Below are 12,912 nucleotides of genomic sequence, written 5' to 3' on the forward strand. Positions count from 1 at the left end.
ATGGCCTGTTATGAGAAACCACCTGTCTTGAGAGACCAGAATGTAAAGAATTATTGACTATATAGTGTTATGGCCTGTTATGAGAAACCACCTGTCTTGAGAGACCAGAATGTACAGAATTATTGATTATATAGTGTTATGGCCTGTTATGAGAAACCACCTGTCTTGAGAGACCAGAATGTACAGAATTATTGATTATATAGTGTTATGACCTGTTATGAGAAACCACCTCTCTTGAAAGATCATAATCTCCTTGCACATAATTATTGACTCTATAGCGTTATGACTTGTTATGAGAAACCACCTGTCTTGGGAGACCAGAATCTCCATGCACAGAATTATTGATTATATAGTGTTATGACCTGTTATGAGAAACCACCTGTCTTGAGAGACCATTATTATTTTGGGCATAATGGTGGTCTTTCAAGAAAGGTTCTACTGTATATTGATTTTTTTAGCTGGATCAATATTATGTTAGGTCCAAGGTTGTGAAATTGCAAAATACATGTATATGCTATTTTAAAACATATTTATGATTTGCAGTTTCATTCATCAGCTTCGTTGTTTCATGTTGTAAATATAATATTTGTGTTTTGGGTGTGCAGATATTGGGAATTATTTGCATGAATTGATCCATGCTGTTTTGGACATGTAAATTTTGGGAGGTATTTGCAAGAATTGATCTATGTTATTTTGGATGTGTACACTTTGGAGGTATTTGCATTAACTGATACATATTGGTTTTGGCATGTAAATTTTAGGAGCTATTTACCTGGCAGTTTGGATGTGTATTATTATAATTAAGGGAAGTGTTTTCGAGAATTGATCTCTATCATTTTGGATGTGTACATTTTGGGAGGTGTTTGCATGAATTGGTCTATGTAATTTTGGGAGTGTAAGGTTTGAGAGGTGTTTGCTTGAATTGATCTATGTAATTTTGGGATTGTAAGGTTTGGGAGGTGTTTGCATGAATTGATCTATGTAATTTTGGGAGTGTAAGCTTTTGGAAGTGTTTGCATGAAGTGATCTATGTCATTTTGGGAGTGTACAGTTTTGGAGGTGTTTGCATGAATTGATCTATGTAATTTTGGGAGTGTAGGCTTTTGGAGGTGTTTGCATGAATTGATCTATGTAATTTTGGGAGTGTAAAGTTTGGAAGGTGTTAGCATGAATTGATCTATGTAATTTTGGGAATGTAAAGTATTGGAGGTGTTTGCATGATTTGATCCATGTTGGGATAGATTCATAGTGACTGAGCTTATGCATGTTTTAGAGAGGAGCCATGGTGACTCTGTAATTTGTTTGCTGGACTCACAACCAGATGGATGCAGGTCATACTCCTGCCCAGACTTGACCAGGTCAGCCATGTTACTGAGTTTCAGGTCAAGGCAGTTTACCTCAATAAATGTGTTGTTAAGCAACAACACAAAAAAAAACAACTTACAAACTGCACATTTCAGTCATTTGAAAATTGTCATTTTGGGGTAAATACATATTTAAATATGAATGCAGGCATGAACATTTATAATGTTTCACTATGAATGTAGTATGGGCATACAGTGTTACCCATTTTAGTTTGTTTATTTGTCTTTCTGTCTTTCCATAGGAGTAAGTGCTATGCTTGGGTTAAGTTTTCATGGCTGTGGTGAGGCATTTGTGTTTAGTGAATACGTTTCTAGCTGCATGCAATATTTGCTTCTGCAGAACCTGCACCTGAATGTGAACAGTGTAGACCTTGATCTGCAGTTGTACAATGTGTTGGCAGATCAGGTTCTATACATTTGATTCTCTGTGATTTCAAGAGACAATCATCGAACACAGAACATACTACAGTATTTTGATTTCATCGATGTTTGTATGGAATATTTGACAAAAGTATGGATTATGCTTCATGATACCAATTTTAGCAGCAGAGGTTTTTCCTTCAAAACCACTCTGGTGGCTCAGTGGTTAGAGCATCCGCCTCGGATGAGAGAGTTCGCAGGTTTGTACCCCGACCGAGTCATACCAAAGACTTTAAAAAATGGTACTAACAGCTGCCTCACTAGTTGCTCAGCATGAAGAGGTTAATGTTATGGACTGGTCAGCCTGGTGTCAGGATAATGTGACTGGGTGGGACATCATGCTACATGTCTGCAGCATAATGCTCCATTACTAGATATGACTGAAAAAATGTTAAAGCTGTCTTAAAAACCCTTAATCATGCACACACTTTTTCCTTCAAGTATACTGTGTACATGTTCTATGTGTTTATTGGGCTTTTATCTCCATCACTGAAGTGCATGAGCATGTTTTACTGCACTTAATTCACGTATCTATATGATTTATGAGTGTGTCAATTGTATGTAATTCCTGTGAGTTTACTGTTGGGATGAATTGTTTACAAATAAAGAGGATTTATGATCACTCTGAATAACAGATGACAGACAAAACACTACAGTCTTGCATCAGTCAATTCATGTTGATATAGGAAAGGGAATGTAAATAAATTCATGTAAACTACTGTTGATATAGATAAGGGAGTGTCAAAGCTAATTAGAATACCTTGACCATGGAAATAGCCACAATTGCCTTTTTATGAGCTTTTTAACTGACAATGTTGGATCTGCAATCACTGTTGGCATAGTAAACCTTTGGCAGGTGGGTAAAATTATAAACTGGATTCTGGGAAACTTCTAATAGATATCTGACATGAAAAACAGATTACAGATCCTGATCTTTCAGCGTATCATGTGACAGTAGATCAGTGTCTGCAAAGTTTGCACTCTGGTTCCTGTTTTGCACTGGTAGATATCCAGGTAATGATTGGCCATTCCTATTTTGTGCTATTTTAGGTATTGTCAAAGTCCAGTCCAGGACTGGTCATATGAAAACTTTCAGATTGTGAGCGTGTGTGTGATTATGATTTTTAACATAGCTTTAACAATTTTTCAGTCTAGTTGCTACGATGTCTGCAGTGTGGCAGTTTATAGTGATGTCTAGCACTGGAGCATCATGCTGCAGACATGTAGCATGATGTCCCACCCAGTCACATTATCCTGTCACCGGGCCGACCAGTCCTAACACTAACCTCTTAATGCTGAGCGTCTAGCAAGGCAGCTGTTAGTACCATTTTTGTAAGTCTTTGGTATGACTCTGCTGGGGTTGAAACCCACGACCTCCTGCTTCTGAGGCGGATGCTCTAACCAATAGACCACCGGAGTGGTACAGCTTTCAGATTGAGTTTCCACTATCAGACAATCTGAAATGATCTTTCAGATTTGGTTTATTCTATCAGCCAATCAGAAATAACCTTTCACACTGTGTTTCCACTCTAAGCCAATCAGAAATTACCTTTCAGTTTGAGTGTCCTCTACCAGCTAATCAAAAATGTCCTTTCAGATTGTGTTTTAATTATCAGCCAATCAGAAATGACCTTTCAAAGTGGGTTTTCTATTATCAGCGAATCAGAAATTACCTTTTAGAAGAAACTTCATTTGTGATTAGTTGAAACAAAAGATCTTAAGCTCAAACTGAATAAAGTTATGATTTCTACAATTCTGCAAACCACAGAAAAATGGTACACCTTTTTAAGTTTTAGCGAGCACCATTTAAAAGATACCTTTATGTGATGGCATTTGTTAAAATTGGCTCTAATTAGACTCCCTCAATCAAAACCCCAATATTTATTATCCAACACAGGTTAAGACATCTGTATAAATGATCATGTCTCTTCTTGCAAATAGCAGTATTGTTGGCAAAGAGTTTCCCACCTGAGATGACCTCTTCACAGGTGAGATAACAGCTTTTGAAATCAACAACTCCAAGACTGGAGCACTAATAGAATTATCTGCCCTAGACCTGTTGATACATTATCTCCTTGACATTTCTGTCCCTGATAAACTCATTATATTTTCGTAGGCACATGTCAACATTGAAGATGCATCTGAAAATAAGATTCTACTGCTAGGTGGAATCTACAGGAAAGTTGGATCTGGTGGATAATTTACTAGCACGGGGGTGGGGTGATGGACTAATTGGAGCCATTGAAAGGTAATGTATAGATGGTACTTTCCATTTCTGATATTTTTGTTGTTGGTATTTTTTTCTTCTTCAAACTAGTGGCTGGGATATACCTTTTTCTATTCACAATTCTTCAGTTTCTATATTTATGTGTTTGTTATCTTGTCTGTTCAGCCAGCCATTCCTTATCTACAGTTATATCCAGGAAACCCCTGCCCAAACTTTAAACTGTTTACAATACAGTGGTTCCCCACTTATATGGCCACTCTTCTGCACTGGCAAAGTTACCTTATAAGATGATTGGCCTGTCCAGAGGAAGACTGTAATTTTCTTGTGAGAAATCTTATGTAATGCATGTAGTAAGAAAGCATCATAAAACTTAAAAGCATTTAGAAGAAACATTGAAGTACTAAAAGGTTCTTCTTGTATCAAGAGTTAACTTGTTTCAAATGAACATAATTGTTCTTAATCTTGACTTAATCAAGAAATGCATGTGGGGTATTGTTGTTGTCATACACATTGCAAAACCATTCAAAAATGTCATTTAAATCTTGGCTACATTCATAATTCTCTTTCTATTTACTCTGATTTCCCACTTTTGATGAATATTCCCCTTATCTGTCATGATGTTGTTTATTTGTGTCTATTTTAATAGTAACATAAATATTCAGAAGTTGAGTGAGATATAGCATGCACATTTTGAAAGCCGTCAGTTGTAACATAAGCTTAACAGGTAGATAGCAGGAAAGGATGAGTTTCTAATTCTTTTATATTAAACTGTAAAACACTCAGTACTTTAGCCTTATTTACATCTATGTAATAATTGATGGGGCTACATCATGATAGACAATGACGAAAGTAACAGTGGTTAAGACAATCCAACAGTGGCTGTTTTGACAATCCAACAATTGCTGTTTAAACAATCCAGCAGATTTCATTGAAACTTTTGGCTTCAATCAATAATGAAATCTGCTAGATTGTTTATATATATATATATATATATATATATATATATATATATATATATATATATATATATATATATATTGTTTTGAGGTCAAGTTATCCCAGGGAAGAATTAATTTATTTTGAGGTTGAAATAATAACAAAAGAATCTAAATTTATGCAAATACAAAAGTTGCCATTTATTTAATCCCAAATTGGGATGGTGGTGGACACATTATCCCTTGTGCTTGGGATGCTATGTGCAGTACTCAGATCAGCTTAGCCTCATGTTATACCATGTTTTCACTTAAATATCATTGACATCGTCACTATGTTATACCATATATCCTTTTTTTCTCACTTAAATATCATTGACATGATCAGTATGTTATACTATATATCCTCTGTTTTCAGTTAAATATCATTGACATCACCAGTATGTTATACCATATATGTATCCTCTATTTTCAGTTAAATGTCATTGACGTCATCAGTGTGTTATACCATATATCCTCTGTTTTCACTTAAATATCATTGACATCTTCAGTATGTTATAAAATATATCTTCTATTATCACTTTAATATCAATGACATAACCAGTATGTTATACCATATATCCTCTTTTTTCAGTTTCATATCATTGACATCATCAGTATGTTATGCCATTCATCCTGTTTTCAGTTAAATATCATTGACATCACCAGTATGTTATACCATATATGTATTCTCTATTTTCAGTTAAATATCATTGACATCATCAGTATGTTATACCATATATCCTCTATTTTCACTTTAATATCAATGACATCACCAGTATGTTATACCATATATCCTCTATTTTCACTTTAATATCATGGACATCATCAGTATGTTATACCATATATTCTATGTTTTCAGTTAAACATCATGGACATCGCCAGTATGTTATACCATATATATGTATCCTCTATTTTCAGTTAAATATCATTGACATCATCAGTATTTGCAATCTTTAGCTAGATAGCACTTAAGAGTAATCTGAGATGGTGTTTCCTCATTATTCACTCACCCTCTTCTGTCCACTAGATTATACTGTCCATTTCATAATGTTGGTAAAGTTATGAATTGAATTAAATTGGTTAAATTTGGAGCTATTATTTGCTACTAGTTTTATTTATTTTATTTCTTGTACATTTTGAACCCCAATAATTAACTTGGTTTTACAAACCCGATCTTTAAAAAAAAATTCTGCCAGATAATATGACTGTTGTCTTTGTTGCATTATCCCAAAGTACTAGGCTCAGATGGCAAGCAGCAAAATATTTGAATCCAGATTTTGTTTTCTTACCTTTTAGGAATCAACTTGTATATGGATGCTTACCAAGGGTTATGGCTACCAATTGAATCTGGATGAGGTCACAAGGTCAAAGGTTAAGGACATGCTTATTCTTGAAGATATTTAGGAGACACAGTAGCTTAGTTGGTAAAGTGTTGGACTCATAATCCGAAGTCATGCGTTCATTACCCACTCATGCCAGCCTTGATGTACTGCCTTGGTGTGTCATTGGGAAAGGCACTTGGCTCCCATTACTTTGGCATGATATAGCCAACAATGTGTTAAAGATGCTGTAAAGTAACATCTACCCCAAAACAACCAACCAGCCAGTATTAAAGATATATCTTTAAAAAAGTTGTTTCTCTGATCAGAACTGTATTAGTAAAATGAAATCTGATTTTAAAGATATATAATATGAATTGAAGAAGTTTATTATTGTCACTTTATTTCACACACATATACCAATCACTATATATATATATATATATATATATATATATATATATATATATATATATATATATATATATATATATATATATATATATATATATATATATTCTGAGGATATTGGTTTTAATACGTACATGATGCACCATTGATTGGCATTTAGCTGTAAAAGATAGATGTTGTTAATATTCTAAATTCAGTTGTTGATGCAAATATATCTTGCAATACAAAACAGCAGATTTTTTTTACCTCTTTCCCTTTTTCCCTCTTGTTCCCCCATTCCTTTTTCCCCCTTTCCCCACTTTACTCCCACCCCCACCCGAAATGTGTATTAATAATGTTTACTTACTGAAGATAAATGATTTCTTGTAAAAATATTGCTATGAGTCATAACGATACAGCTGTAGCCACAATTTATATGGCTTGTACCATATGGGTTAATTTTGTTGGTGATTCTCTTTAAATCAGAATTACCTCCCCTTGGTAGGTATTTTGCTTTTCAATTTATATGGCTTGTACCATATGGACTAATTCTGTAAAGTAAATGTTGATTCTCTTTAAATCAGAATTACCTCCCCTTGGTAGGTATTTTGCTAATCAATTTATATGGCTTGTATCATATGACTAATTTTGTAATGTTGATTCTCTTTAAATCTGAATTACCTCACATTGGTAGGTATTTTGATAATGAAATTAATATGAGGTGGAAAAATGTATTCCTTTTTGTTCTTGAGCTGGCAATTATTGAGATATTAAAAGATAGTTTTATTTGTTTTTGATAGTTACACAAATTGTTATATTGATTGAGAAATATTTCTTTGAAATCATTTTAAATTCAGAAAAATGCTTTTTGGCTAGATTATAGTGTTTAGCAAAGTATCTATGGGGGAGGGATCTGATGTCAGAAAGGGCAGTAGCTTGCACTGTGCCAAGAGTGAATTTTCACCATGTGTAATGCACACATACAAAACTATGAAAAATGTATGTTGTCTCACAAGTCCTCAGCAGATCAGGGTCTGTACTAAAGTTTCATATACATCGAACAATGTAAACCCTGATCTTTGCAATCTGGATCTCTGAGATAATTTTGATGCATGAAATAACAAGTGGAGAAAGGTTAGACCCTGATCTTTGCAGTCTGGTTCTATGCCATTCATAATTTAGATGAATGAAATAAAACTTAGAACAAAAAGTGTCAACCCTGATCTTTCCATTCTTGTTCTGTGCCAATCATAATTTTAATGCATGAAATCAAAAGTAGAAGAAAAAATATAGACCCTGATATTTGCAGTCTGGTTCCATGTCATTTATACTTTTATATACATTTAGATGCATGAAATCACAAGCACAAGAAAAAATATAGACCCTGATATTTGCAGTCTGGTTCTATGCCATTCATTATTTAGATACAAGAAATTATGCATAGAACAAAATGTATATACCAAAAATCTTCTGGTCATATTTGTACCATCAGGTCATGGTCTTATAATTTTTTTGAAAAGAAGAGTGCAAATGTGTAAATATAATAAATGTACTTAGTGAACCAGATCAATTGAATTGTGATCTACTTAGAAATGAGTGGGTGAATGCTATCTATAGAGATCAGCATAAGGTATCGGTAATAGTTTTTCTTTCTTAGCTTAACACAATTATGTCAGTAATAGTTTTTCATACTTACATGTGTTGACACAAAGGAAGATGAATAAACCTTTGTTGTGGCAACAGCAGTAGCAAAATGAAGGAAAGTGTCAGTATGCTGATTACGGTACTCCCTCAAAATAAAGCATACATACCACAGAGTCAATGAGGCCTTTTAGTAGAAAGTCTTGCACACCTACCAATGTGTTAGTATATCAATTTGGTCACAAGTCTTTCACACCTACCACTGTGTCAGTATATCCATTTGGTCACAAGTCTTGCACACCTACCACTGTGTCAGTATATCCATTTGGTCACAAGTCTTGCACACCTACCACTGTGTCAGTATATCCATTTGGTCACAAGTCTTGCACACCTACCACTGTGTCAGTATATCCATTTGGTCACAAGTCTTGCACACCTACCACTGTGTCATTATATCCATTTGGTCACAAGTCTTGCACACCTACCACTGTGTCAGTATATCCATTTGGTCACAAGTCTTGCACACCTACCACTGTGTCAGTATATCCATTTGGTCACAAGTCTTGCACACCTACCACTGAGTGAATGAGCCCTTTTGGTCACAAGTCTTGCACACTTACCATAGAACCTCAGCAGCTGTTTCTTCCTTTAGTTGCCAGTTGCAAGATGCAGAAGAGTGTACTAGACCTATTCTATTCTACATCCACAAGCCTGTAATGGATGCATAAAACTGAGTGACTGAATAGTACATAAGGGAATCTGCACAAGGTACTTTTATCAGTATATACACAAAGCGAAATATATAATGTCTGTGGTGACGGGGAAAGTGTCATAATATTATCTTGTAACTTTTTCCTAAAATCGATTTAAACATTTTTGAAGATGCTCTGGGGGCCAAATGGTTAAAGATGCTTGCCTTTACAGGTCACTGACAGTTCATCTCTGTACACATTGGTTCGAGTCTCAGACTTGGCCAATGTTGGTGTGAGAGGAAATTTGCCATTAGGTTCCTGTAGTTCAGTTGTTCTTCCAGGGATATTTCTGGGTTTATCCTCCACAATATATACTGGCCACTGTGCATAGCCTATCATGTGCTGAAAATTGGCATTAAACCTTAAAATAAACAACAACAACAATGGCATGTTTGAAAGTCTAAGTTTATTTTATCTGAGTTTGTGCGTAAGATATTAAAGTTTGAGATTGCAAACAACAACAATGACATTTTTGAAAGTCTAAGTTTATTGTATCTGAGTTTGTGGGCATTATATGAAAGTCTGAGATTGCAAACTGGTCAGTTTGTCTATAAATTGTGGATGGCATATGTTGATGTGAATGGTCAAATATGGAATTTTGTTATCTACTTGTATCACGTAAGTTGTATAAAAAAGGACATGTAATTGTTAACTATGTGGTATAATTTTTTTTAGGCTAATTATTCCCTTTCTACACCCAAGTAAATCTGACTGAATGTCAAGTTTCACATGTTAATCAATGGGTCAGTCAGTACCCTAGATCAAACAACCAATCATTTCCCATGGAGGTACAACTTTCCTTGATGTCAGTTAAGTATGGATTGAGCTCTTGTCAAACTTGCCTGCCTTTTGATAGTGACATCTTAACCTTTAAATGGTTTCCAAAACCCTTTTCTTTCTTTTTCTGGCTGCTCAATGATAGTGATACTGCCTGTATTTCCTCTGACCTTTGTTAAGCAAAGTATCTACGAACAATGTAAGAATTAATGAGCAATTTAGTTTAGTCTTTCAAGCCGGTCATTTATGCTGAAGCTCATGTATACACCATACTAGCTGATCTGGGTTGATCCAATAGTAGGATTCAAGCCTGCACTCATTTGGTGTCAAGTCTGGCACACTAACCAATGAGCAACCATGACTCCTACCTACTTAGGTTGTCTCCTTTAGTATTGAGGAAGGAGCATCATGCCTATCCTTCGTTATCAAACTTACAGGAGATATGCAAGAAAATCTGTCTCAAACACATTCCAAAGCGTTTTAAATGCATCATTTCTAAGCACATATAATTAGGGAGAACTATTAAGACCCAAAGAATCCCAAATTAAAATAAAAAAACATGCTTTCTGTGCCCCAGAAATACATTATATCATCTTTTTAAAAACTGGATTGGCATCAGCTTTTATGGAAAATTTGATTAAATAACATTAATCTGTATTAACTTCATGATACCATGCTGAAAATATTCTCACACTGTGACATATACATGTAATAAATCAAGATCACGGTTTATTCTACAACTAAAAATTGTTGTGGGAAGTTTCTCACACAATTTAAGTGAAAACATTTCTGAATGTAGGAGAGATTTAATGAAGAAATAAGGATGGGGTGTTTACAGTATCATGTTAGGTTTTAAAGCATCTGGTTTATATTCCTGAGCAGTGTTATAGAAATATGTGTGAATTCTATGTCCAAGTATAGACCATGTGTGTCCTTAAAAGAAAATAGACCTCCTTAGCAACTTATATCAAAGTCATCAAGTAATGCATTAATATTAATATTATGTTATAACATCAGAGTCATCAGATAATGCATTACTGTCAATATTATGTTACAAAATTTATCAAAGTCATTACGTAATGCATTAATGTTAATATTATGTTACAATATATATCAAAGTCATCAAGTAATGCATTACTGTTATTATTATGTTGCAACATTTATCAAAGTCATTAAGTAATGCATTAATGTTAATATTATAACATCAGAGTCATCAGGCAATGCATTACTGTCAATATTATGTTGCAACATTTATCAAAGTCATTATGTAATGCATTAATGTTAATATTATGTTACAACATTTATCAAAGTCATTACGTAATGCATTAATGTTAATATTATGTTACAACATTTATCAAAGTCATTATGTAATGCATTAATGTTAATATTATGTTACAACATTTATCAAAGTCATTACGTAATGCATTAATGTTAATATTATGTTATAACATCACAGCCATCAGGTAATGCATTACTGTAAATATTATGTTACAACATATATCAAAAGTAATGCATTAATGTTAATATTATTTTCCAACATTTATCAAAGTCATCAAGTAATGCTTTAATGTTAATATTATGTGGCAACATTTATTAACATCATCAAGTAATGCATTAATGTTAATATTATGTTACAACATATATCAAAGTCATCAAATAATGTATCAACATTCATGTTATATTACAACATAGCATAATATGAACATATTAACAGTAGATGCATCTTGTTGTCACTAAAGAGAGTACATGTCCTATTTCAAGACATTGGTGGTATTTAGCACTGATAGTCACAGACCAGAAGACATTATATGACGGCCTGTTCTATGTTGTCTGTTGGCCAACAATTCTCTTTTGGCATAAGTTTCTTATTACTACTCCTCCAAAGGTACTTTGAGGATTACCATGAGACATTACACAAACATTCACCCCATAGTATAGTTGGTCTTGAATGAAAATGGTGCTGCTCACAATCCAATATGCCCACTACAGTGGCTATCTTGAAAATCTTGTTTGCTAATCTTCCAGAATGGATAGTCATATCAACATGGAATTTTTACATGAAAAGACTTTGTATGAGTGTTAGTTGGTCCTATGCTTGGCACTCAGCATTAAGAGGTTAGTGATAGGAATTGGTCAGCCTGATGTCAGGATAATGTGACTGGGTCGGACATCATGCTACACATCTGTGGCATCATGCCCCAGTGCTAGACATCACTATAAACTGCCAGACTACAGACATCATAGTGATATGACTAAAACAGTTGTGAAAGCTATGTTAAAAATCCAAATCACACACACGCACACACATTTGGTCCTAAATCAAAATGGGGATGATATTTTATCAAGTATAGTCACCAAAGCAACCATCTTGAAAATCTTGCAATAGCTACTTCTCTTGAATGGATGGAAGAAAATGGTGTTAGTCTTGCATCCAGCATGGACATGAACATCATGGCAGCCATTTTGGAAATCTTTTTGTTGCTACTACACTGTGGAACAGAAAATCATATTGACATATAGTTTTCTCTAGAATTCATTTTAAACATGTTCAGTCGGTCCCAAAAGAAAATGTTTCTGCTCAGACAACCAACATTGCCAACACAGTGGTCATTTTTAAAATCTTGAAATTGCTTCTGAATCGATGGTCATATGGGGTTTTCATTAAGACTTCTTAAATGAAGATGGTGCCAATTTGCTATCCACTATGCCTGCAATGGCAGCCATCTTGAAAATCTTGTTATTGCTACTCCTCCTGAATAGAAAGACACATCAACATGGAATTTTCAGAAGACTTCTTGTGATGTCTTGGTGGGTATGAATAAAAATGGTACTAATCTGACATCCAGTATTGCCACCAATTGCTATTCCTATTCCCCCTGAGTGGAAGGTTGAAATATGGACTCCATTATGGCTGCCACAGTGGCCATCTTGAATATCCTATTGCTACTCTTTCCCAATGGAAAATATTTTCAATATTAGGTTTTACTAGAAAATTTCTTATTATGTCCAGTTGGTAGAAAAGGAAAATGATGACAGTTTGGCCAGCAT

The 12,912-nt window shown here is 34.3% G+C and overlaps 1 protein-coding gene across 2 annotated transcripts in view; it reads left to right on the forward strand.

Annotated features, from left to right (window-relative positions):
• Window positions 1–3,882: 3,882 nt before the first annotated feature.
• LOC149778279 (uncharacterized) overlaps window positions 3,883–12,912 on the forward strand; it is a 333,696-nt gene continuing 324,666 nt past the window's right edge. For both annotated transcript variants that reach the window (XM_089939080.1, XM_089939082.1), the window contains exon 1: window positions 3,883–4,032. The gene's annotated coding sequence lies outside the window, so the exon portion shown is untranslated. The remainder of the gene's footprint in view (window positions 4,033–12,912) is intronic.

The sequence above is a fragment of the Sinohyriopsis cumingii genome, chromosome 17 (genome assembly GCF_028554795.1).
Source record: "Sinohyriopsis cumingii isolate HCF-2022 chromosome 17, ASM2855479v2, whole genome shotgun sequence".
Classification (NCBI taxonomy): domain Eukaryota; kingdom Metazoa; phylum Mollusca; class Bivalvia; order Unionida; family Unionidae; genus Sinohyriopsis; species Sinohyriopsis cumingii.